General features: G+C 39.7%; 1 protein-coding gene and 1 long non-coding RNA gene across 2 annotated transcripts in view; one reads left to right on the forward strand and one right to left on the reverse strand.

Annotated features, from left to right (window-relative positions):
• The window catches only part of LOC108245785 (nuclear receptor subfamily 6 group A member 1-A), a 169,973-nt gene that overhangs the window by 89,559 nt on the left and 56,974 nt on the right, over positions 1–23,440 (reverse strand). The gene's annotated exons all lie outside the window — the stretch shown is intronic.
• The window catches only part of LOC119617223, a 45,003-nt gene continuing 33,806 nt past the window's right edge, over positions 12,244–23,440 (forward strand). Inside the window, exon 1 of the long non-coding RNA XR_005233446.1 lies at positions 12,244–12,604. This is a non-coding gene — a long non-coding RNA (uncharacterized LOC119617223). The remainder of the gene's footprint in view (positions 12,605–23,440) is intronic.

Genomic DNA, 23,440 nt, shown 5'->3' on the forward strand with positions numbered 1-23,440 from the left:
ACGTCACCGTTTCCGCGACAACGTTAGTGACGCATAAATTGCACGACACATATCGATAATGAATTTTGTTGCCAACACTTTTAATTATCGAATTTTATCGATTTTATTGATTCGTTGTTGCAGCCCTACTTCCAATAATTACTTTCAGCAAATTTCAACTAAATTTGTTTACTGGTTAAAGAAACCCTGTGACCCAGAAAGGAGAAGCAGATACAGAAAATTGATGGATGGTTGGTTCAAGAAACATTGTGCTAACAGACAAACAGGGTTAACGCCAACAGTTCATGCAAAAGTTTTAAGCAGATATCTTGTGCAATAAGTATTAAAGTATGTGTTGGAACTGACTTAAGTTCTGCTATGTCAAATTTTAGCGAAATATCTGTAAAACTGTCTGAGACACAATTTTTTTGTTGTTGTTTTTAGCTAAGTTGGCTGTGGTGCCCAGCTTAAATTGGGATGAATACAAAAGTTATTTTATTGTAGATGTACAGCAATTATTACTTTCTGAAAGTTTTATTAAAATTCATCCTTTGATTCATAATATTTAGCTAAAAGCGCAAACACATTATCAAACATTATTGTCTGCCTTCACCTTCCTGAGGTGAGTGATAATATTACCACAGCTTATGTGTAATACATTCACATCTGAATGTGGTTCAACAAAAGAGTAACTTCTTGAACAGCAAGTGTATATTTGTCTCAAATATTATAACATCTAACTTCCCCATCTAAAGCATCTTGTTATTTGAATTTAGTGGCTTTTCCACAACACCACTTTGAATCACACTGCTAAAATGACACCCCCCCCCCCCCAATTCAGCAAAAGCTTGGGAATGTTTCATCTTATTGGTAAAATGACAGCTTTTAATGCTGCTGCATTCATAACCCGCTCCTCTTATCATTTGATGGATTTTGCCATCACACAATAATTAGAAATAGACTTCAAAGGCAAGACACATCTAATCTCCTCGACTCTGCACATTGCAAATTTGGTGTGGTAATAAGATCTTACCTTCCTAAGCATTAGTAGGGATCTAAATGAAGTAGGAGTTTCATCTTTCTTTCTGTTTGTTTTCCATTTATTTTTCCCTGCTGTGTACAGAGTGGCATCGGACTGAAGTGTGTTATGGACGTTGTGGAACAGTTTGAAAGAATCTCTGCAACAGCAATGCTATATATCGGTAGAACCCCTCCTGTCTTTATGTAAAAGTCCCATTTTATAGTTTTATTCTACACACAACAAAAGACCCAGCTGACAGCAATCACAGTGACAGTTTCCATAAAGCCCATAAAGATCAAGCATGACTCCCTCAGAACAGCTGTGGACACAAAAACCTGGTTCAGTGCTTCCACTCAGGCCAGTGCACATTGGTAAGCAGCCAAGATAGCCATCACACAGCATCAAGGAGCTGCTGGAACTATAGATGCATTGCAGAGATGTGCAGGTGAGAATCCAAATGAACAATGCATCATCATCAGAGTCAGGAGACAACTAGACCAGCCAACGGTCAACAGCATTCAAAAAGCCCCACAGGTAACTCAGTGTGTTGAGTTTAGTCTGGCAGAGGCTTGTAATCATAGGCACAGATGCAGGACATGCTGCAACATCACCCCCTTTTACCCCTGCCACCCAACTCCCAGTGTCCTACATACAATGCTCCACCCCCTTCAGGTTATCTTTACACATGGCGAAAATTGAAGATAAAGATGCTCTCTCAGTGAGTGCATTAGCACAACAAAGAGGTGTTTCAAAGACAAACCGTGAAGAATAATTAGCTGATCTCGCAGCAAGATGGCATGTTCAGTGTGGAACAACATCTTAATGTTAAGGCATGAATGAAGGGAGATGTAATTTGAGTCATGGTCATACAAAATAAAACACTGTGAAATTGAGGATTTTCATCAACTAACTAACTTTGAAACATGCTGAATAAAAGTGTTGTCTGTATAAAACTTTACACTGAACCTAAACAGACCTACAATTGCTTTGAGTGTTGTACAGTAAAATTCTTTTCAGACTTTTTTTTAGCTTATAACAAGAAAAATATGCTAGTCTTTTTGATGTGCTCAGCTTTTTTATTATTTTTGGGAGTTAAATGTGTTAGTTTGTAGTGTGGTTTTACTCAATATATATAAAGCAGAGGGCAGTGAGATGCAGGGAATCAAGACATACCACATTAAGAGACAACTCAGCCCTCTGTTCTATCCAACAGCACTGCTGTCAGTTCATTTGTCAGGAATGATGCCTTCATGTGTGTAAGCATGCATCATCACAAGACTGTGATTTTTTTTTTTCATTTTGGCCCCAAACCACCACAAAAATTGTGTAATTGAAAAACTTATGATTATGAAAAATATTTTGCCACATTCCACTTTGCATGCATGCTCTCTTTTGTTTTTATGCATCCTGATTGAGCATTCCCTTTGCTGCAGTTTCTCATCTGTTTTTGTGTGATGTACGGAGAAAAGCAGACTATACATGTCAATGGGGTAGACACATTAAGATACTAGGCTGCAGCTTTTGGAGACTTGTTGGTAGACAGCAGCAAGAGATTTGTTGGTGAGGGAGTCTCCAGAATGTCTTGGAACGTTCATGGGGTTTCCCAATGTTCTTGCTTGAGTCACAGAGATTTCAGACTTGTTGCTTGGTCTTTGAACATATTCAAATAATTTGTGCAATAAAATTGTCATTTTGCACAATCTAATGTGATATTGTGAGCTCTTGTGAGATGTATTGGCACTCAGAATATGTGTCATAAATGACTCTCAGCTACTGTGACATATAGCTTTAGCTTTATATCAGTCAATGTGAATAATCTTGAATTGGGGGGATTCTAAAAGGTAATCAGTTCAAGATGTATATACAATGATTACTTTCTGAAAGTTTCATTAAAACACTTAGTGGTTCATCATATTTTTTGATAACAGACAGACAGTCAACCTTAATAGTAAATAACAAAGTTAAAAACTGATATCTATAATAATAGATATCTTGTGCAATCAGTTAGCACTAGGAGTGCATTTTGGGAATAATATACAGAACCTGTAAAACTTGCCAAGTTCTAGCCATTTTTGTGTTTGTTATGGTACCTTTGCTATTGTGGCCATTCTGAATAGGGTTGACTCTGAAAGTTATTCAGTTGTAGATCTACATCAAATAAATATTTTCTAAAAATTTCAACAAAATATGTCTAATGGTTCATGAAATACTTTGCTAACATGACAAACAAATGAACACACACGACCAAAAAAAATATATATATATATTTTGCTTTTAGCAACAGGCGATTGAAATTAGCAATATAGTACATAACTATATTTTCCCAACAGAGCATTTATCTCTTAAACTGTAGGTTTACTTGTGGTTCCTAGAGTTTCCAAAAGTAGAATGGGAGGCAGAGCTTTCAGTTATCAGTTCAATTCAGTTCAGTCCAATTCAATTCAGTTTGTTTATATAGCGCAAAGTCACAACAAAAGTCATGCCAGGGCACTGTACAAAAACATGCACATACATTACAAAAAGCCAATTAGTAAAAGTTATCTTTCTAAGGAAGCCAGCAGATTGCATTGAATCTTTACTTTGTCTCAGTCTCCCATCCTGAGCAGCACATTGGCAACAGTGGAAATGAAAAACTCCCTTTTAACAGAAGAAACCCCCAGCAGAACCAGGCTCAAGATGAGTGGCCATCTGCTTCGACCGGCTGGGGTTTGAGAGGAAAGAATCAGGCTCCTCCTCTTCCGGAACCAACTTTCAATTTCTGTCCACAAGGCTGACTCCCTGACTACTTTTAAGACGAGGCTTAAGACTTTCTTTATTGATAAACACTGGCAGCTGGTGGAGTTTTCTCCAGGGGTCCAAAATAGACATATATCAAAACATATACTAAGGTATCACACCAGTGTATTTACATGAATGAAAACAACAAAATCAACATTATAACGTACATATAAATGTACATGCACAATTGCTTTCTGGACACACCAATACTTACAAAGACAGAGGTCTCTCAAAGCACAAGCGTGTATGGCACATTTAGCGTTTATAAGACCTTCTCCCTTATTTTTCAAAGCTTTACTGCAGAAAACATGTCAAAGGTTGTTCTATAGTGAGAGCCCTCACTACCTCACATGTTATGCACTTACAATATAACGAGGATCAGATGTCTCACTCTGATCAGAATTCAAAACCCAAACAATTTAGCAGTTTTTTTGCATAAATTTTCTTAATTATTAACTATGAACTTATTTATTACCTTGTTTATGTAAATTAGTCACGTAATAAACTCATTACTGTCTTTGAATAAAAGGCAGCACACCCACAGCTCGACCTGTCAATCAGGCAAACTTTATGACAGACGGCTGTGACGTCAGCCCCCATGGCAGGAGTTCATAGGAGTTTATAAATGTTCTTATTTTGTTCTGTTTTTAATACACCCAGTTTCTTCAAGCCTCTGTAGCATTTGATGATGTAAACTCAATATAAACAGCTTGGATCTAGTTGTACTGTTGACTGTACTGTTTATTAACATATTCACTACTTCTAAGCACCTATTTTGGTGAATGAGACAGGGACATTTAAGACTTCTTTTATTTTTTACTGGTGGCTGACTTTAAATAATTCATGATCAGAGTCATTCCATTGTACTCAGGATTCAGGTGAGTAAACAACATGCATGTTATTTCAGAGGAGAAAATGGAAATGTATAGTTGGACTGATGGTGCTGTCAATATCTGTCAAGGCATCTACTTTAATATCATCTCAGGGTTACTGGGAGGCAAGTGTTGCTGGAGAGGGATCTTGTTAAGGCCAAACACAAGATTTGTGTGCCAGCATGCTACTGAGTGGAGCGCTACATGTTAACCAGGTCAGAGTGATCTAATCAGATGTGAATGAAAGCACTTGGCTGCACTCCAGGCCTCACTACGCCATCATCACTCTAGAGGGAATGGAAACTCACACACCCACTTTTGTTCTTACTACACTTGTGAGAACTGTTTTTATGATGAGAGCAAGATGAATTGATTAGGGCCCTGTTTACCTGAGAACAATCTCTGGAAACGTTAATCTTTTTTCAATGTTTATTGTGGCAAATCGACAAGAAAAAAAAACCGTGTATACATAGATATTGCTGTCCTCATTGAATCTGATGTAGTTTCAATGCCTAGCATTCTGAACCCAGGTGTCAGAATAGAGATTTTCCTACACTCCCATTTGCATTTCTAAGGAAGCCACAATGTATGAAATTGCACATACACACCACAGATGGCTGCAGTCAATAGCTGTTCTGCGCATGAACTAGTAGATCAACAATGGTAATAAGGCATATAGCAGAGTGCTGTTTGTGCTAGTACTCACCCTTTTCAACACGTAGTAGCAACCCAACCTCACTACAGGTCCAAACAAACATCTGTGTAATCACCATTTTGGATGTAACTGTTTAGACAATCCAGAGTGCATTTGTGTCTTGTTGAAAGTCTGACATCCGTCTTGCTAGATTTAAAATAATTACCATTTTTATAAGATAATTTTAGGGTCAAGTCCCCCTCCATTTTTGTGCACATTTGCCAATCACAACACGCAACTAATACTACAACCTCCCCCCTCCAAGAAAGCCACCTCACTCAGCACCTATGATAGTTTGGGTCAAAATAAAATTTTAAAGCGATAGTACGATAGTTTATAATTTCTTATCTGGCAACCCTGCCTGGCATGGAAACTACATCAGATTCAATGAGTATAGCCATATCCATGTCAATGTGTTTTTTTCTTGTTGATTTGGCTTAATAAACTTTAAAAAACTGCTAATATTTCCAGAGATCATTCTCATGTCATTCCCGAGCATTCCTTGAAAGAACCAACAGCTGACTTTGATGCCAGAGTTTTAGACAAAAATCTTCTTATGTTGAGAAATTATGTAGTTGTAGCCCTTTTGGTCAAATATTGAAGATATTGCTATAAGCAATTTCATGCAATATCATGAGACGTCACACTCAGAGAATGTGTTGTGAATAACACAGCTACTACAACATTAAACTTAAGCACACTATATGTAAAACAGGGTGAGGCCTCATACTATTTGACTCTAGAATCCTTTGGTCTAAAGAGGAGTTCATGGTCGACTCAGTGACTGCAAGGTGCCCAGGTCCTCAGGTCCTGTGTCTGCAAAACTAGCCAAAATGATCAGCCCTCCAACACCGTAGGAAGGAGGTGTTTGAGCTGATATATTGTGTTTAGTTTTCTTTTAACATGTCACTGTGCATTATGAGTAATTTGGTCTCATCTGTCTAAAGGAGACTGTTGCAGAAGTCTTGTGGTTCATTCAGATGCAACTCCAAACCTAAGTATGTTCTTTTTAGAGAGAAGAGGCTTTGTCCTTCAAGGACAGAGGCTTTGTTATTTGGTCAACATGGTGCTGGCCTGTATGGCTTGCAATCTGTGACTCTCAATTTTGTTTGTATTTTTGCTGTTTTTAACAGTGTTATATAGAATGTAAACTAACGTCTGATCTATAATCGCAAAACAGTTCTGGAATGGTTTGGTTTGCTGTAATGTCTGTTCAGTTCAACATCAGTGAATGAGATTTTCTTTCTGCAGTCTTATCTGAAATACCAGCTTTCCTCGATTGAGCTCTAGGCCCACTTTGTTGGAGGAGGTGTCTCAGACAGTGATGAAAGTGCGGGGGGTGAGGGTGGGGGTGGGGGTTAAGTGAAGCTGAAACATGCTTGGCTTGTTCATCCAACACTTTCCAGAGTATATGGACTCAGTATGCATCCAATGCTTTTGTTTTGAAGTGTTTCTAGGACCCTGCTGACTCCTGGCTGCCTACCTGTTTTTGCCCTGGATCAGGCAACTCTACCTTTGCATCTTTGATCTTTGTCCACTACACATGTGCTAGCAAGACATGAGTCTCCAAAACCTGCGGCCTCTGGCATATGCACCCCTTCCTTCTGTTGTTTTGGTCTATGGTCTTATATGTCACGATTTGTGTTTTTCAGTGATTTTTTTCCTGTTTTGTGGTTTATCATAAATTCATTTCTTGTGATTTGTTGTATTTTCTTGATGCCTGTTGTTCCCAGTGCCTCCCTGTGTTTCCTGTAATTTTTTCTTCTGCTCCTCAGTTTTGTCACACCCATCTTCACCTGTTCCCTATTTTCATTAAGCCCACTGTCTCTAATTTTCTCATCAGCCCATGTCCATTTATTCTCCCATTCTACTTCATGCCTGTCCAGTTGACCTAAGCATCTCCTTGAGTTAAATTTAGTTAACTTTGAAGTTGTTGCTGAAATGTCAGCCTTTTATTTTTCCTGTTTTGTTTCTCTAATAAAGTATTTTTATTATTGTTATTTACTCAAGCTCCTCGTGTTTGCCTGCACTCCTAGATCCTTCCTATCACTAAACATGACAGAATGGGGGACTCTGAAAAAGGACCCAGCAGGCACACAGGCGAACAAAACTGTGCAGTGGCTGAAGGAGGAAAAAAGAAAAGAATACCACCTGGCCTTCGGTGGAGTGAGATTCAGGTGGGAGTTCCAGAACAGGCCAGCTGTAAACCAGAGGTCCTCCCATAACCTCTTTTTCATGGATGAGGAGGAGAGGAGATCACACTTCTGGGGTTCTCAGTCGGCCAACAAAAACTCAACGCCTCAGAATGTTTGATTCTGTCTGGGCCAGCTCCACTCCAAGATTCTCCTTGCTTCATATGCCCCACAATGTTCCAGGGTTGAGCCACTCCCCAGAGTCGAGCCACTCTCCAGAGCAGAGGCAGCCTAAGTCTCGCTGACACTGTTACCATCACGTAGAAGCTAAGATCCTTATAGCTCCATGTCACCTCCAGGTCCATTGGTGGTCACCACTCCTTTCCTGAACCTTCAGCCCTCAAGCCTCCATGACCTTCAGCCCTTGAGCCTCCAGTCTTTAGCCATTAAAGCCTCCATGACCTTCAGATTCTTTAGCCCTTGAAGCTTCACAAACTTCAACCCGCAAGCCTCCAGAGAGCTCCATGTCTCCAGAGACACTCATGTCATCAGAGCTGTCCCAGCCTCCAGTGCCTCTACACCTCAAGTCTCCAGTTTCCTAGGTTTCCAAGTCTCCAGTTTCTGAGGTTCCCAAGTCTCCACTATCCAAGGTCCCTGAGTCTCAGTTCCTCTTCATCAGGAGCTGTCGCTTAGAGAGGGGTTACTGTCACAATCTGTGTTTTTCAGTAGGCTCTTTCACAAAGCACCTCAGACCAGGACTTAGATGCCTTCTGGACACCACAATGGATTTCTGAATGGACGGAGGCGATGCAGGGCTCAAAGCAATCCCACCCTTGATGTCTTTGTGCCACAAAGTGAGGTATTAACAAAAGCAATAGTTTTTTTAAGTGACTTTTCTGATCTCTTGGTTGAATTTACGTCAAAATATGACCAAGATTTAATTATTGGGGATTTTTTTATTCATGTTTGTTGTATTGAGAACCCTTTGGTAAAAGGACCTTTTAGATTTGATTGAGTCTTAATTTATTTCAGTCTGTAAATGGTCCCACTCAGGAACGTGGGCACACATTGGATCTGGTTTGATCACAAGGTTCATCTGTTCTTAATCTGGAAATCAGTGACGCCGTGAATCCAAAAAAGGTTAAAAAAAAATTACTTGATTTCTATTCTGTAGCTGAAGACGTTTCACTTCTCATCAAAGGTGCTTTCTCAATTCAAAAAGCAGAGAGTGTGGAGTTCAATCTTTTAAAGCCAATATGTTATGTAAGCAAGATTCACATGCAGATTACACTCACTCTCCTCACAATAGAGCCTCATTAGGGTTTTTGTTTGAATGGCTTAAAAATGGGATCATTTTGTTTGCATGACTGGGTATCAGGCCTAAAGCTCTATTGTAGGATTTTGAAAGCTGAAGTCTGAGACCTCCTCCTCTATGTAAATTTGAACCTCCTTTTTTAATACCTGCTGCCACTAGGTGCTATTTTTCAACATAGCATTCTTTTTCACTATTATGCTGGAGCCCCTGCACTGACCTTTGTCCCTTATGAGAAAAACATTATCACAAATCCGGGAGTGAAAATGGATCCTTCCCGAAAACTAAACAGTCATGTAACTGCAATAGTCAAATCCTGCTTCTTTCAGTTGAGGCAACCGTCTAAAATTAACCATCCTGTCTACAAGAAATCCTAAGACAGAAATACATGCTTTTATAACATCTTAGCTTGATTACTTAAATGTGATTCTTTTTGGAATTAATCGGACTTGTTTTGTTTGTTTGCAGCTGGTTCAAAATGCTGCAGCTCAATTTTTAATCGGTACAGGCAAAAAAGAAAACCTTTCTCCAGTTTTGGCTTACCTTTACTGGCTTCCAGTTCACTTCCAAATTCATTTTAAAATTTATTTATGTTTTTAAGTTTCTTCACAGTTCAGTCCCCTCTTATCTTTCTAAACTGCTGCAGCTATATGTAGCTCAATGCTCTCTGAGGTCAGCAGATCAAATGCTTTTTGATGCATCGGAACATCATGTTGATAAAGAGCTGATAAAGCTTTTTCCATTGTAGGTCCAAAACCCTGGAGTGATTTCCCACTGTTGTTAGGCAGGCTTCCTCACTTCCAGATTTTAGGTCTTATTTAAAAACATACTTTTCATTTCTCTTTTTCAACTAGATTAAACCCCTAATGAGACAGATCTCACTTCCAGGGGGACATGGGCAAAATAAAAAATAAAATAAAATCACAGCACATAAAAAAGTTATGGCATACACAATAAAAAGACAATCATCTGAAGAATTTAATCCTAAAAATCCAGAAACTAGGAGAAAAAATAACTTTCAAAACCACTGGCACTGATTAATAGATTTACATTGCTTATTATTATGGCATGTTCAAAATAATTTAAAAGAAATAAGATCTGAAATTTTGAGTTCAGGCTGTAGAAAGGGAAACAATAAATAGTCATCACTGACTGTATTGCTTTCAGCTAAGCTAGCAACGTGCCTTAACTCTTTTGCAGCTGTCTGAGACATCTCTGCTACGACTTCACTTCCTCTCAAATGAGGCGTTTTCCTGAAACGGCTGAAAGTGCAGGCATGAACAATTGATCTGCACATGGATGCTGCTCCTTCCTGTTTATTGACCAATAGGAGAGGAGCTGGACCAAGAAGGCAGCATCCTCATTTGCATATTGAGGCAAAAATGTACATGGTAAAGTAAAAAGAGGAGACAAGGAAATGTCAAAAGAACAAATGCTTGTATAAGGAAAAGGCAAAACAAAACAAACATTACCTGACGAAAACGCATGTGTAAGGAAAAGGCAAAAACAAAATATAAACATTACTTGACAAAAACGCATATGTAAGGAAAAAGCAAAACAAAATATACATATTTCTGCTTTTATTTTTGACTACGTCAGTTTCGGTCTTCCAAAGCCAATCAGCTTTGGTTACAGCACCCAATGATGGTCACTGGCCTTTGACCTACTGTGAGATGACTTTCACCTTATTGAGCTTTTATTTATTTATTCTTTCTTTTTAATTGTTTCTTATTTTTACTTCTGTAGATTTATGTAATTTATCCTTTATCCCATCTTTGTTTGTTTTATTGTACAGCACTTTGGTCTGCCTTGTTGCTGTTACTCTCACACTGCTGCACAGTGCTTTATATACTGTATAAAGTAGTATGGCATGGTATGGTATTATATGCAACCCTTCCATACAAGCAATACTTGTTCAGTGTTTGCTAATTCTCCTCTCATGACTTTTAACCTTTAACCAGCTAACTGAGGCCTGTAGAGTCTGAGATGGAACTAATTTCTCAGTGTTACAAGGTCTGACCTTGTAGTGACTTTTTGGGATATCCACTCCTGAGAAGATTAGTAGATGTCTTATATGTTTTCCACTTGTGAATAATCTTCCCCCAAAAGAATGATGGATTCTAAGCTGTTTAGAAATTAGCTTTAACCCTTCTCAGATTAATGGACAGTAACAGTTGATTCTCTAAGGCACAGGTGTCAAACTCCATTCCTCAGGGGCCGCTGTCCTGCATGTTTTAGATGTGTTCTTGCTTTAAAACACGTGGTTTAAATGGATGACTTGTTGCCATGCTCCTGGAGAACTTGATGATTGGTGAGGAGCTAATCAAACCATTTGAATCAGGTGTGTTGGAGCAGAAAAACCTAAAACCTCCAGGACAGCGGCCCTCAAGGCCTGGAGTTTGATACCCCTCTAAGGTTGTTGCTGATGTCTTTCCACCTTGGTATTCTGTTAACACACACCTGTATGCTGCAGAGAAGCAAACAAAACTCCTGTCTTTGTAGGGGTGGTCACAGAGATGATGATGATCAGTAAATCAATATATTCGATCAACAACACTTGGCTGCCAATTGTGTACCTAATTTTTCACTCACAGCTTTTCCATTTCAGTTTGTTCTTGTTTAATAAATATTGACATGGTAAAATCTGTTGTGCATTTCTATACACTTAAGGTTAGATTTGAATATGGCAAGAAATATGGTAAAGACCAGATCAGTTTATCATGTACTGATCTGAGAAGCCCTAGAGTTGAAAGAAAGTAGACTTTTTTCCATTGTCTGTTAGCATGTAAGATGGAATTAAAGAGACTGTTCACATCAACAATCAATCCATCTGATAACAGTTTAAGCAACAAAATTTCTTGCAAAAGTAGAAATAGAATAGTCAAAAAAATTAACTCAAACTTGTGGATTAAAATAATAAATAGAATAATACTTAAAACAAAGGCAAACAGCTATTTTACAAATTCAAAGTCAAAAGTCAAAAGTGATTAATTCTGTCTTGTTTTCAGTTTCTCAACCATGTTTCATATGCACAGCTTTGAATGTTCAAACCACAACAATTAATGCACCAATAAAGGCATAAAACTCTCAGGAATGTTGAGGACAGAAATGTCTTTTCCTTTAGCATTATCACTCAAACTCTACCCAGCATGGCAGCCATTTAATAAAGGAGCCTTATGCTTTCAATGGTCTGAGCTCAGACCAATCACTGCATGCCCTTGCTTGCCCCCCTGCTGCTGGCTCCTGGGTCTTTAGCCAATCAGAACAACCCTCACTCCACACATGACTGTGTGTGCTGCTGTCCATCAACTGCTTCATATATAATGCATTCAGGAAAATGTGGAGCAGTTCAATAACTTGTGCTGTAGCCAGGCTTCTGTGCACATATGTGAGTATGTGGGTGTGTGTGGGTTAGTGGAGTGTGTTTGTGTGTGTGGGCGGGNAGGGAGGGTGAGACTAGAAAGAAAAAGAAAGATTTGTATTTGCAAAGCGCTGGCAGACTTCCCACTAGATCCGAGAGAGATCGGACTGAGAAACTGTGTGTCACGAGAGTGTGAGCCTTCAAGAGTGTCAGGAGAGTATGAGCCTACAAGAGTGCACCTCTGGAAGAAAAAATAGAGACACGCAGACAGAGAGACGGAGAGAGAGAGAGAGAGAGAGAGGGGGAGAGAGAGAGGGAGAGAGAGGAACCTGCTCAACCCATTTCAGTGTCAACTTTTCAGCCTGTCTACATGAGGTCTTTCCCTGAATATGGAAGCTTTTCACTCCCATCTTCTCGGCCATTCAGTCACCATGGTTTCCTGCCACTCAACTTCTGTAAGTAAGAATCTGAACTACTCTCCTCAAGTATTTAAAAAAAATTCTACAATTGCATTAAAAAAGAACTTGATTCTAATTTTACCTAAATAAAAAAGGGCATGTTTTACAAAAATGCTTTTAGAAGAAACAAATTTTTGTACATGCAGTTGGCTTTCCGAATTGATCTTGACGTGTGAGTTAGACAGTTGGTGTGCTGGTGTGCTGTAGTTTGTCTAAAATGTGTAAAACTTAACAAAAGCTCTGTGTATGAGAGAGCTGTGAAACATTATGTATGTGCAAAGAAAGACAGGGAGGCAGACAGTTGTGGACAAAGTGTGCTAAGTATGAGAAGTGCGTTCATTTTGCTTTTCTAAAGTTCGCTATGTTGGAATGCAAATGGCAGTAACCAGTAGCAATGTTTGACTGGAGAGGAACTGAGCCAGACAGTAGACAAAAGCAAGTAGGGCCAACCAGACGGGGCAGGTCAGCCATTAGAGGCTGCAGTGGAGGAGACAGGTCAGCCAGCTGCTGCCCCACTCCACAACAGGAGGTGGGGGGGAGGACACCAACTTTTAACATCAGAGCTGGAGTTTTGAGGGTGACTATGCTTCACTTCATGACAGCCTCTCAGTGTTCTGTAGCTCTCCCCATTTGAGAACCTCCAGCATGCTTTGCAGGCCAAAGAAACAGGCAGTTATATCATTGTTTAAATGAGCTGAAGCCTATTTTCTTACATCAAAATAAAATTTCAAAGCTGATTTACATACAAATTTTGCCCATGGGATTTTCAAATGTATAACCTCAAAATCAAGGGCACTTACGTGTAAGATTTTGGGTGAAAAGAAGAAACCAAAGCAAAGGAAGTGTCAACTTACAAGGTGGTTAAATATAGACGGCAACAAAAGAGGAAGAATGGGAGAAACAGTCATTTTCACAGAGCTTGTTATTTTCTATTCCCTTTTTCAATGGTTTTCCCCACTGATGACTGTGGGGGTCACAGGGTTTGGAATGTATTTAGCGACAGGAAATGCCGCACATCTATTTTATTTTTTCATTTTTTGGTCCTACTCTGCTTTTGTCTGAAGCTCTTAATCCAGAGGGAACAACTGACAAAAAACATCTTCTAGATCACAGATGCACACAAAGACTGCTATGGGTGGGGGGTGCAGAGACACCACATACAGTATGCTTAACAAATGATCTAGCATATTAATAAATTTGGGTAGATATCTTAATACTGGTGACAATAAGGAAAAAGCACCTCTTTGAAGTAATGAACAAGACTGACATAAAAAGTTCAACAACAAAAAACAGCAACCCCGGGCTCTTTTTATGAAAAAAAAAGTTTGCTGCACATCTGTGGCTTTCAAGTTGAAAGCAGAGTACAAGTCATTATGAAATGCCTATACATGTAGAGTCTTGTAGCTCAGTGACACATATCAAGCCCTTACTGCTGACACCAGTTGCTCACTGAAGGTGTACACAGCTGAACTCCATTCAGCGGATTCTTTCGAGTGAATCATATGGTGCTAAACTTTCCACCACAGCCACACACAGCTGATTATATGGACATGTTTTATCCTCAGATGAAACAGATAAATGAGGAATAAAACAGCATTCTTATTTTGCGGACAAAATGTTAACATGTCTACTATGTTTAGGTGAACTTGTGGGACTCAATATGTTTTAAGGTCTTTAAAATGGATGCACAGCATTTTGGAGGCTTTTGTGACTCAGTGAAAACCAGTATCACTTGCTGATCAACTGTTCAGTTTAGAGGAAGACCTTAGTGACCCCAGCACCTCCACGTCTGAGCTGAGGTCTGGGTGAACTTTGGTCCTAGGTTTAGAATAACTATGTAGGAGCCCATCTGCACCCCTTGCTCCCTACCAGGCCCCTGTGTGGATACCTGGATTTGAATAGAAACCAGACAGAGATGGACCCCCCCCCCAAACCCTCCCACAAACAAACTCCTCCCCTCCTCCCCAGTCACCACTACCATGCAGGACAATGAGGATTTGTTAGAGCTCAGCCGCTTTGCTGACACAAAGCATATAGCCTCTTGGTCCTGAGTGCTGGAGTCTAGCAGGCCTCTAAGCACAGGCAGGACACCGGAGGGGGGGGGGGGGGGAGGGGGTGCATGGTAGTTTGGAGGGGTGGGATTAACAGACAAGAGCTCTAAGTTGGGGGATGGGGCCTGAAATGAACAGGAAATTACTGCCTTTGATGAGGCAGAGGCAGATTTGCACAGGCTGTACTCCTCCAGGCCCTCTTCCCCCCACCCCCGGCTGAAAAAAAAAGTCTATTTGAGCTAAAAAAAAATGTCAAAACACTTGAAATCCCCCATGTGTCACTTTCCACTGGCTTCTGTGATGGGAAATCAGTACACAGGTGCTAAGCAAATACAAACCAGCACCAATGGTTGCTCTCTTTCCCAGCTTTTCCCTTCCTCTTGCTCCCCTCAGACACTGGCCCCCAGACTATGTCGTGGGAATCTTATTAAGGTCCGTGTCCATATGACCCATTTTCACCCACTGAAATATCACAGCTCAGTCAACATTGCACTGCAGCAAAAACACAGGCCCCAAAAATTATTTTTAACTCCCCGCATAAATATTTCAAACAGGTCAAAGACATAGATGACACTGTAAAAGCACATTAAAGAGGAACAGAGATAAATTAATTAGTAAAAAATGGATCTGTTTCATGTTCAATGAGTTAGATTTCATCTTGGTTTTGCCACCTTACCCAACACAATGGTTGGAGGGAGCTAACTGGAGGTACAACACTGATGGCAACATTTGAATCTCATAAATGCCACTGATAGAGATTCCAGGTGCTGCTCGTGTGCCCTTGCGCTCCAGAGCGTGAGAGCCGAAGGTAATGTGTGTTCACTGAATATCAGGGTCGATTAGAGCGTCTCATCTGGTCAAGCTTCAGCAGATTAGACAGGCGGAGCGAATACAAGCCGCGGGCTGGTCGTCTGGCGTTCTGACCCACATTGCTATGATGGGCACGTCACTTCCCATTACGCTGACAATTGGATGCCACATCAACTGAGATCGCTGGGTTCTGCAGACCCTCCCTGTGGTCAAGGCCTCACTGGCCGTAAGGCCTCACGCTGTCACATACAAATGCTGGCAATCCCACTGCATGGCCACAGAAAGTGTTAATAAGTCACATTGAGGCACCATCATCCTGCTTCTTTGATCCGTGTGTGTGGGGAGATTTGGGGAGCGTGTAGGATGTTGACCTTGATGCTTATACACTGATAACCAAGCTTCAAAATATCAAGACAAATTCAGTGGAACAGTGGGGAGGTGGTTAGAGCTCTCACCTCACAGCAAGAATATCACAGGTTCAACACCTGGATGCAGCCTTTCTGTGTGAACTTTGCATGTTCTTCCTGTGCATGCATGGATTTTTCCAAGGACTCTAGTTTAGGTTAGTTGATGCCCCTAAATTGTCACCAAGTGTGGGTAGTTTACCCATTGACCGCAGGAGAAAGGCACCTGCAACACTGCACGGAAAAAAGGAGAAAGAATATGGATGCACGGATCTCTGAGTCAAACATTAGCTGAGAAATTTTTTTACCAGCTTGCTGTTCATAAAGATGCCACAGTTGGATCCCATTTGTGGGGGTTCTCAATTTGCTCACCTGAGTCGTAGAACTTTGCAGTCTTGTCAATTAAGTTTTGAACATGTTCAAAAAAATTGTGCGGCAAATTTTCTCTCAAAATAGTCACAGAATCGCTGCACCCGCATGGGAGTGTTCGACTGACAGAAAAATGTGTCCCGATCTAAAACCCACACTGATGAAATTGTTCAAAACATGCTTTTGTTCATGGTAACCATCTACACTTTATACCTACAACAACAAAAACAAAAAAAAACAATATACACTCAGAGTTTAGTGATACTGCAATGGAACATTTGCCCATTTTCTCACAATGTTCTCACAATTGTGAGTCGCCTTCTAGTCTCCAGTAGTCACCGCCCAATGAAACTTAAACTAGGAAATACATTTATGTGTGACAAAGTTTGCTTTTTAGCCCAATCTCCCAACCTTCATCCACAACAACTCTTCATACACCCCTGCCCTCTGTGGGTGAAGTGTGAGCCATTTTAAATGCTGGATAAAATACTGTATTTGATATCTTCATGAAATATTTCAAAAAGCACCGTGGTACTTTAATGTGTATGCTCTTGTATGTAAAGAGTAAGAGGTTGGTGGCAGATCTGCAGCTGGCTGACAAAGGTAGGTCTGTTTGCAGGCTGCCTGAAAGATAATTGGCAGCTATGGAGTGAAAAGCAGGCTCAGCAACAGATAAGGGCTGTGCAGAAAAGCTACACAATCAGCATGGATTAGGAAATGATAACTCTTGAGTTCACGTAAGTGAGTGCCATCACTGCTGGGGGAGCCATAGAGTGAGGAAAGATATGAAAAAAATTGGAAGAAAGATTGTGTGAGAGAGGAGATTGAGTAGAGGTGAAAATGTGGATATTTCTGCTCTAATTCAAGAAAAAAACACATAGTACCATCTAGCAGGTCAGCAAGAGAGGCAGGCTAGGAAGGAGAGAATGGGATGAAAAGAGACGAGAAATTAAAAGCTCTGCCAACATTCCAGCTAATACAATCTTCTGCCTGTCAGATTACCTTCTTTAATCCAAAAAGGTTTAACGCCTTTTATAAATGTGAAAAGAGACATAAATTCAGCAAAGACTTTCTTATGCTGGATTCAGGGGATGGGGGTGGTGACCAAGGATGGAGGGTTAAGTCTCTGAGTACCTTTTTAAAGCACTAGCCTCAACAACTCAGATGCGTGTAGGATCAGCCAATCCAAACAGTTGCAACATTAAAATAATATCTGCAACTTATACCACAGCATTTATCTAATGTTGAGAATTTAAAGTGTCCTTTGAAAAAACTTTTTAAAAAATTAAAATGTCCTGCCCTGTGTCTTCATCTGCAGAGCAGTGAGTGGACACCAAAGTTTTGCCAATATAGTGGGACAGAAAGACGAGCTTAACTTTGGCTTATGATGCACCCATCTGGTCAACCGAGCACAAAGAACAGTGCACTACCTTAAAGACACATTGCTCTCATGGTGTGATGGTGGAACATGCACCCATAGTGGGGGTGGGGTGGAATAATTGTTTGTCATGTAAAGAACAATTTATGTGGAGCTAAAAGATACTGCAGATAATGTGGGAGGACAGTATGACAGACCTGTACAGATAGTAGGCCTATACAATAACGATTTAGTGGTGAGCTTTTAGGACTGCTACAGTATTTATTTCTCATTTTATTTAGGTCAACAAAAAGCAACTCAATGCCACTAAATAGCAATGTGCCTCACATTTTTCTTTATTCTAATTCATCCTACTCTACAACAAACTCCACTAATGTCCTTTTACCCATTATTTTTATAAAGGTGTAACTTGGTTGAGCAGGTTTTCAAGCTGTAACGTGATGCAGTATAATGGCTGATCAGTATCCAGGTAATTCCCAAGCTGGCTCAGACTGATAACAAAAATATAAAATCAGAATTACCATGCAGGATTTTAGTTTTTCTGCTTTTTCTTCTACGTTTTATTTCTAAACCTCTCAATTTAAGGCTCCCCTACTTTGGGGGTAGGGTGGGCAAAGAAGACAGAATGATGGCACAGAGAAACACAGATGCAATACATCGGCTCAAAGGAATACTGGCATATTTGATACACTGTAAGGGACTCCATAATGAGGTTTAGTTGTATTAAGAGCCAAACAGACTAAGAGTTGCCAAATAACAAAATGTGCTCCTTTGAGAGCAGACTGTGGATGCAAGCTTTATGTCAAAAGGCTCTTTCACAAAACACTTCAAGCCGGGACTTAGGTGGCTTCTGGTCATCACAGTGTGACTTCTGAATGGACTGAGGCGGCGAGGAGGGTTGAAGCCAACCCACCCCTAATGTGCCTTTGTGCTGCGAAGCGAAATAGTAAGCCAAAAGTGCAGACATGTGAAAAGGTAAGCCAGCTTTACAGCTCAATAATGTGTGAAAGTGATAACAATATGATCTGTGCAACCACCTGGTATCAGGATTAAACAAACAAATTTATTACCAAGCGTAGATCAATGATGACACACAACAACTTTGAATTTAGTTTCAAACATTAGTTTCCACAAGGAACTGCTAAACTGAGTTAATTTGTCATGTTTTGGAAACGATATGAGGGAAACATCTTTCACACATTTAATGTGTTGCACTCCATGTAATCACAGATGAGTTTCGCTCCACACCTCTTTTGGTTCCGCAATGCTTGCTTCATTTCTGAAAGCTCACGTCTATGCGGGACATGGCTGGCTCCATCTGTGATTTATGAACTTTCAAAGGGAGCATAAAGATGAACTGGACTTTGAGGCCATTTCACGGAACTGTTTTATGAAAATGCCTTATGGGTCTGACCTGGGGAATAAAGTCTGCTGGAGATTTTTTTTAAAAAGTGGCAGTGACACTTAAAAACGTCATGGTTAAATTCAATGGACAACCATAAATTTGCTACCTTAACCTGCATTGATAGGGGTTCTCACACTACTGCAAAGAGAATCTAGGATATATATATATTTATCAGCTTTAGCTCTTTGAAATTTCAGTTGATTGAAATGAACCAACAAATCTTCACTGAAGAGAGAGGATGTACCCCAGGGGCCATTTACACAAAGCTGTTTTTCAGTGAAACTAATATTTATGTTGCAGTTTGGCTGTTCATTTACACGATAACAGCAGTCTGATTATCTGACACTGAAATTTTTTAATTTGGGTCACAGAGTGGCACTTTTTGGGCCCCTCCATTTCCATTTCAAAAGAAGCTGCAACATGTGAAATCGCATATCACCACAAACGGCTGCAGTCATTAGCTGTTCTACACATGCATGAGTATATCAACAACAATAATAAGGATGGAAAGAGCGCTGTTTATGTTACTCACCCTTTTCAACATGTAGCAGCAACCCAACCTCACTGGGTCCAAACAAAAGCCTGTGTATTCACCATTTTAAATGTAACCGTTTACATGCTAGAAAGACTGGTGTCTGTGCACAATGCATGCGTAAGCACCAGCAAGTGGCATGGAAACTACAGTGGGTTCAATGAGCACAGCAGCACTGTGTAAACGTGCAACTTTTTTCCAATCAAAATCAAAAATCAGAAAAATCAGACATTTTCTGGAGATAGGCCCTTTTTACACAAGGCCAAAGTTCTCTCAGGCATACCACAGGAGAAAATAAACCATCTAGTGCCAGACTAGCATGAAGTGATCAAGTGCATCAAAGCTGGGGTCAAATGTTCACAGCAGAAAGAGAAGAGCAAAAAACAAAACAAAACAAAAAACAGACACAACAGGTAGACAAATATGTCAACCAGCCTTGACACAGGGGGAGGGCACTATCTGAAGTACAAGGTAAGTCATGAGCAGCAGGGGTTATAGAGAAAATAAAACTGTCAGGAGAGATGAAAGGCTGAGGAAAAAGCTGGCAGCAGAGAAAGGCAGTGGACTACCCACAGTTAAGGATGCAAATGCAATCCCACTCCCAAGAGCCTTGGCAGGATGATCCATGGCACGTGGAGGCAGGGTGTTTCTGGAAAAACTTGGCATTCCACATGAAGGAGTTCCTACAGTGCCAGCCTAGACACTGCTGGTTCAGCCAGTTTGGTTTTTCAACTAAATCATTTTACCCACTGCACGATTCAAATAAATACCCCAAAGTCTTAGAAACAACACTCAAATATGAGGTTCAGTTCATAACCACATATGCTGGCCATAGGAAGGGTTCAACTATTTGTATGCTTTGTTCATCAGAGCTGATTGTATTTGTCCTTATTTGTAGTTTTTAATTGATTCTGATGCAGCACTTGACCTTTATTTTTATAGTATTGGTTTATATTTAAAAAAAACAGGGAAAAAAATACTGTATATAAAAGGGTGTAATGCTAAATGCATTCATACTCTGACAATTTGGTACAGACATTTGAGGCGGGAACAGGAAACTTAAAGACAAATACATTAGTCACAGGTTGCTGCTCCCATTTAGAACCGGACCAACACCAGGAGAGGATTTTATTCAACTGCATTTTGCCAACAACCACAACATTAAAGAAGCTGAGGAAGGTACAATTTAAAGACACTGCATCAAACAAAACATGAGTTGCTGCTCCTGAATAAGACAAAAGGTTTAAGACCTGCATGTTTGATTCAAATCAGCTGTGTGAAAAAAGGTTGTGATCGCAGTGATCAAAGACGATGACAGATGCATATAGGCAAGCAGTTACATCCTATAATCAGCACTTTAAGCACTATGGCAAGTTATGTCTGTATTTAATCAATATTCTCTGATATTAAACATCATTTTCTCACACTGGCACTCAGTTAGCTGAGAAGCCTAATCTAAGTGTTTAACATTTTTTTCATCTTCACTTTGTAAAAAATTATTCAGTTTCGTCTGTTAGTCTTATTTTGCATCCAAGTCAAATTAACTCAAGTACACACTTCTTGGTTTCTTATATATTTTTAAATTTGGAATATTTTATTAACTTAAGAAAAATATACCTGTCTGGAATTTATCAAACTTTCTACGTGACACATGTATACTTTTTACAGTTCAGACTAGATGAAAGAAACAGTACAATTTATTTTATGGTGAAGTTACCAATTAACAAATTCTGCCTTGCATTACAGACACCAACAATTCTGTTTGTACCCTTTTATTAAAGAAATACTCACAAAGGTCACTGAAATAACTTCAAACTGACAAGAAAAGAAGTTACTAAAAATCAACTAATGAATCATCATTGCTTTTGAATTTTTGTTCAACAGAATTATTAAAAATAAACAAACTAATGAAACTGAAATTGACAAAAAGATGGTACCCTTAATACTGTATATCATGCACAACCTTTTAAGGCAATCACTGCAATCAAGTGATTTCTGTAACTCTCTCTGAGACTTTTGCACCTGTCCAATAGGTTTTTTGGTCCACTCTTCATGAGCAAACTACTCCATCTGTCTCAGGTTTGAAGAGTTCCTTCTCCAGACTGCATGTTTCAGCTCCTTCCTCATATGTTTAACAGGATTTATATCGGGTTTCAGAAGGCCTCTTCAGAATGGTCCAGTGTTTTTGAATGAGCTATTCTTGGTGTTTTTAGCTGTGTATTAGCTTGGTCATGATCTTGTTGGAGGACCCATGGCCTGTGACTAAGACCAAGCTTCCTGATGCTTGGCAGCACATTTTGATCCAAAAGGCCTTGCTTGTCTTGAGATTTTATTTGTACCCTAAACAGATTCAAGACACTTTGTGCCAGATGCAGAAAAGCAGAATTCTCCCAGGGGCTTTGTGGCTTGTCAATAAGCATTTTGGCAAATTCCAGTCTCACTTTTTATGATTTGCTGTTCTCCTCAGTTGTCTTTTGTTAAGTCTCCTTTAGCTCAAACAGCAACAGATGGTGAGATCTGACACTGATCTACCTTGACCTTGGAGTTCACCTCTGACCTCTTTGGAAGTTGTTCTGGGCTCTTTGGTTACAATTCATTTTATCCCTCTCTTCAATTTGTCGATTTCCCTCTTGCAGCCATGTTCAGGAAGTTTGGCTACAGTTTTATGGATCTTAAACTTCTTAATATTATGTAAAGCTGTAGTCACAGGAACATCAAGCTGATTAGAGATGGTCTTATAGCCTTTACCTTTAACATGTTGTCAATAATTTTCTTTCTAAGCTCCTGAGACAACTCTGTCCTTAGCATTCTGTGGTTTATAATCAGTGTGGTACACACCACAAATAACACAATGACTATTTTTCACTACATGACCTGCTCCCTTCTAGCCACCTACTTTGATTGAGTGCTTTGTATTTCTATCTTTACGTCTGGAAAAGTTTTTGTTTGTTTTAAAAACAAAACCCGAACCAAACTGTGACCCTCAAAAAAGAACATAATAAATCATAACTTGGGCATACGTTACACCCCTAAATACACAAATACATACAAGATAGTGCTCAAGACCCAGCTGGAGAACTGCTTTTCATCACTTCTAATTGCTTATCTTGCTGCTACTGCTGGGACAATGTTGGTGTCCAGCACTTACTTAGCTCAAATGTATCTGTTCACATGCAGTAGTTACTCACACATCATTTCACGTGTGAATGCATACCAAAACACACAGCAGTGACAGCTAAGTGTGATGCTAAGTGAACCAAGCTGAACTGCTAAATTTCATTATAAAGTTCTTAATTTAAGCAGATATTAAAATGTCTGATGTGACTTAAAGCTTATTTTTGCAACTCACACAGCAATTAAAGGATATTTGCTAAATCTGATTGAGTTTGCCTACCCATGGCATGAGTGATTTTACTGATTTAATCTCTTCAAACACTTTTAAATGATATCTCAATGGGCCAGTGAATTGTATAACACTAATAAATGTCATGAGGCATGATGGGATGTAAAACTGAGTGCATTTGCTGGCAGTCATCCAGCTTAGTATTTATGAATCTGTGCTCTGCTAGAAGTGTAGGGTTAACACTGAAGTGCATATTATTTGCATATAATTTTTAAAATTGAAAGTGACCAGATAACAAACAACTTGAAGATGTCAAGTAGCAGGAACTGACTATGTAAAATTTGTACTTGCATCAAAACAAAAAGTGAAATAGAAAAGCTGATCTGTGACAGCAATTGGGCCTCAGCAAGAAAACTTTCATACAGTAAAGGTCCAGTGGTATAAGGGATGGTGTAGGCTTTTGATGGGTGCATTTTTTCACCTTCCAAACCAGGTACTTGTAGATACATTATCAACATTTTTCCCCCCCCCATTTGATTTT

The sequence above is a fragment of the Kryptolebias marmoratus genome, linkage group LG1, assembly GCF_001649575.2.
Source record: "Kryptolebias marmoratus isolate JLee-2015 linkage group LG1, ASM164957v2, whole genome shotgun sequence".
NCBI classification, from domain to species: domain Eukaryota; kingdom Metazoa; phylum Chordata; class Actinopteri; order Cyprinodontiformes; family Rivulidae; genus Kryptolebias; species Kryptolebias marmoratus.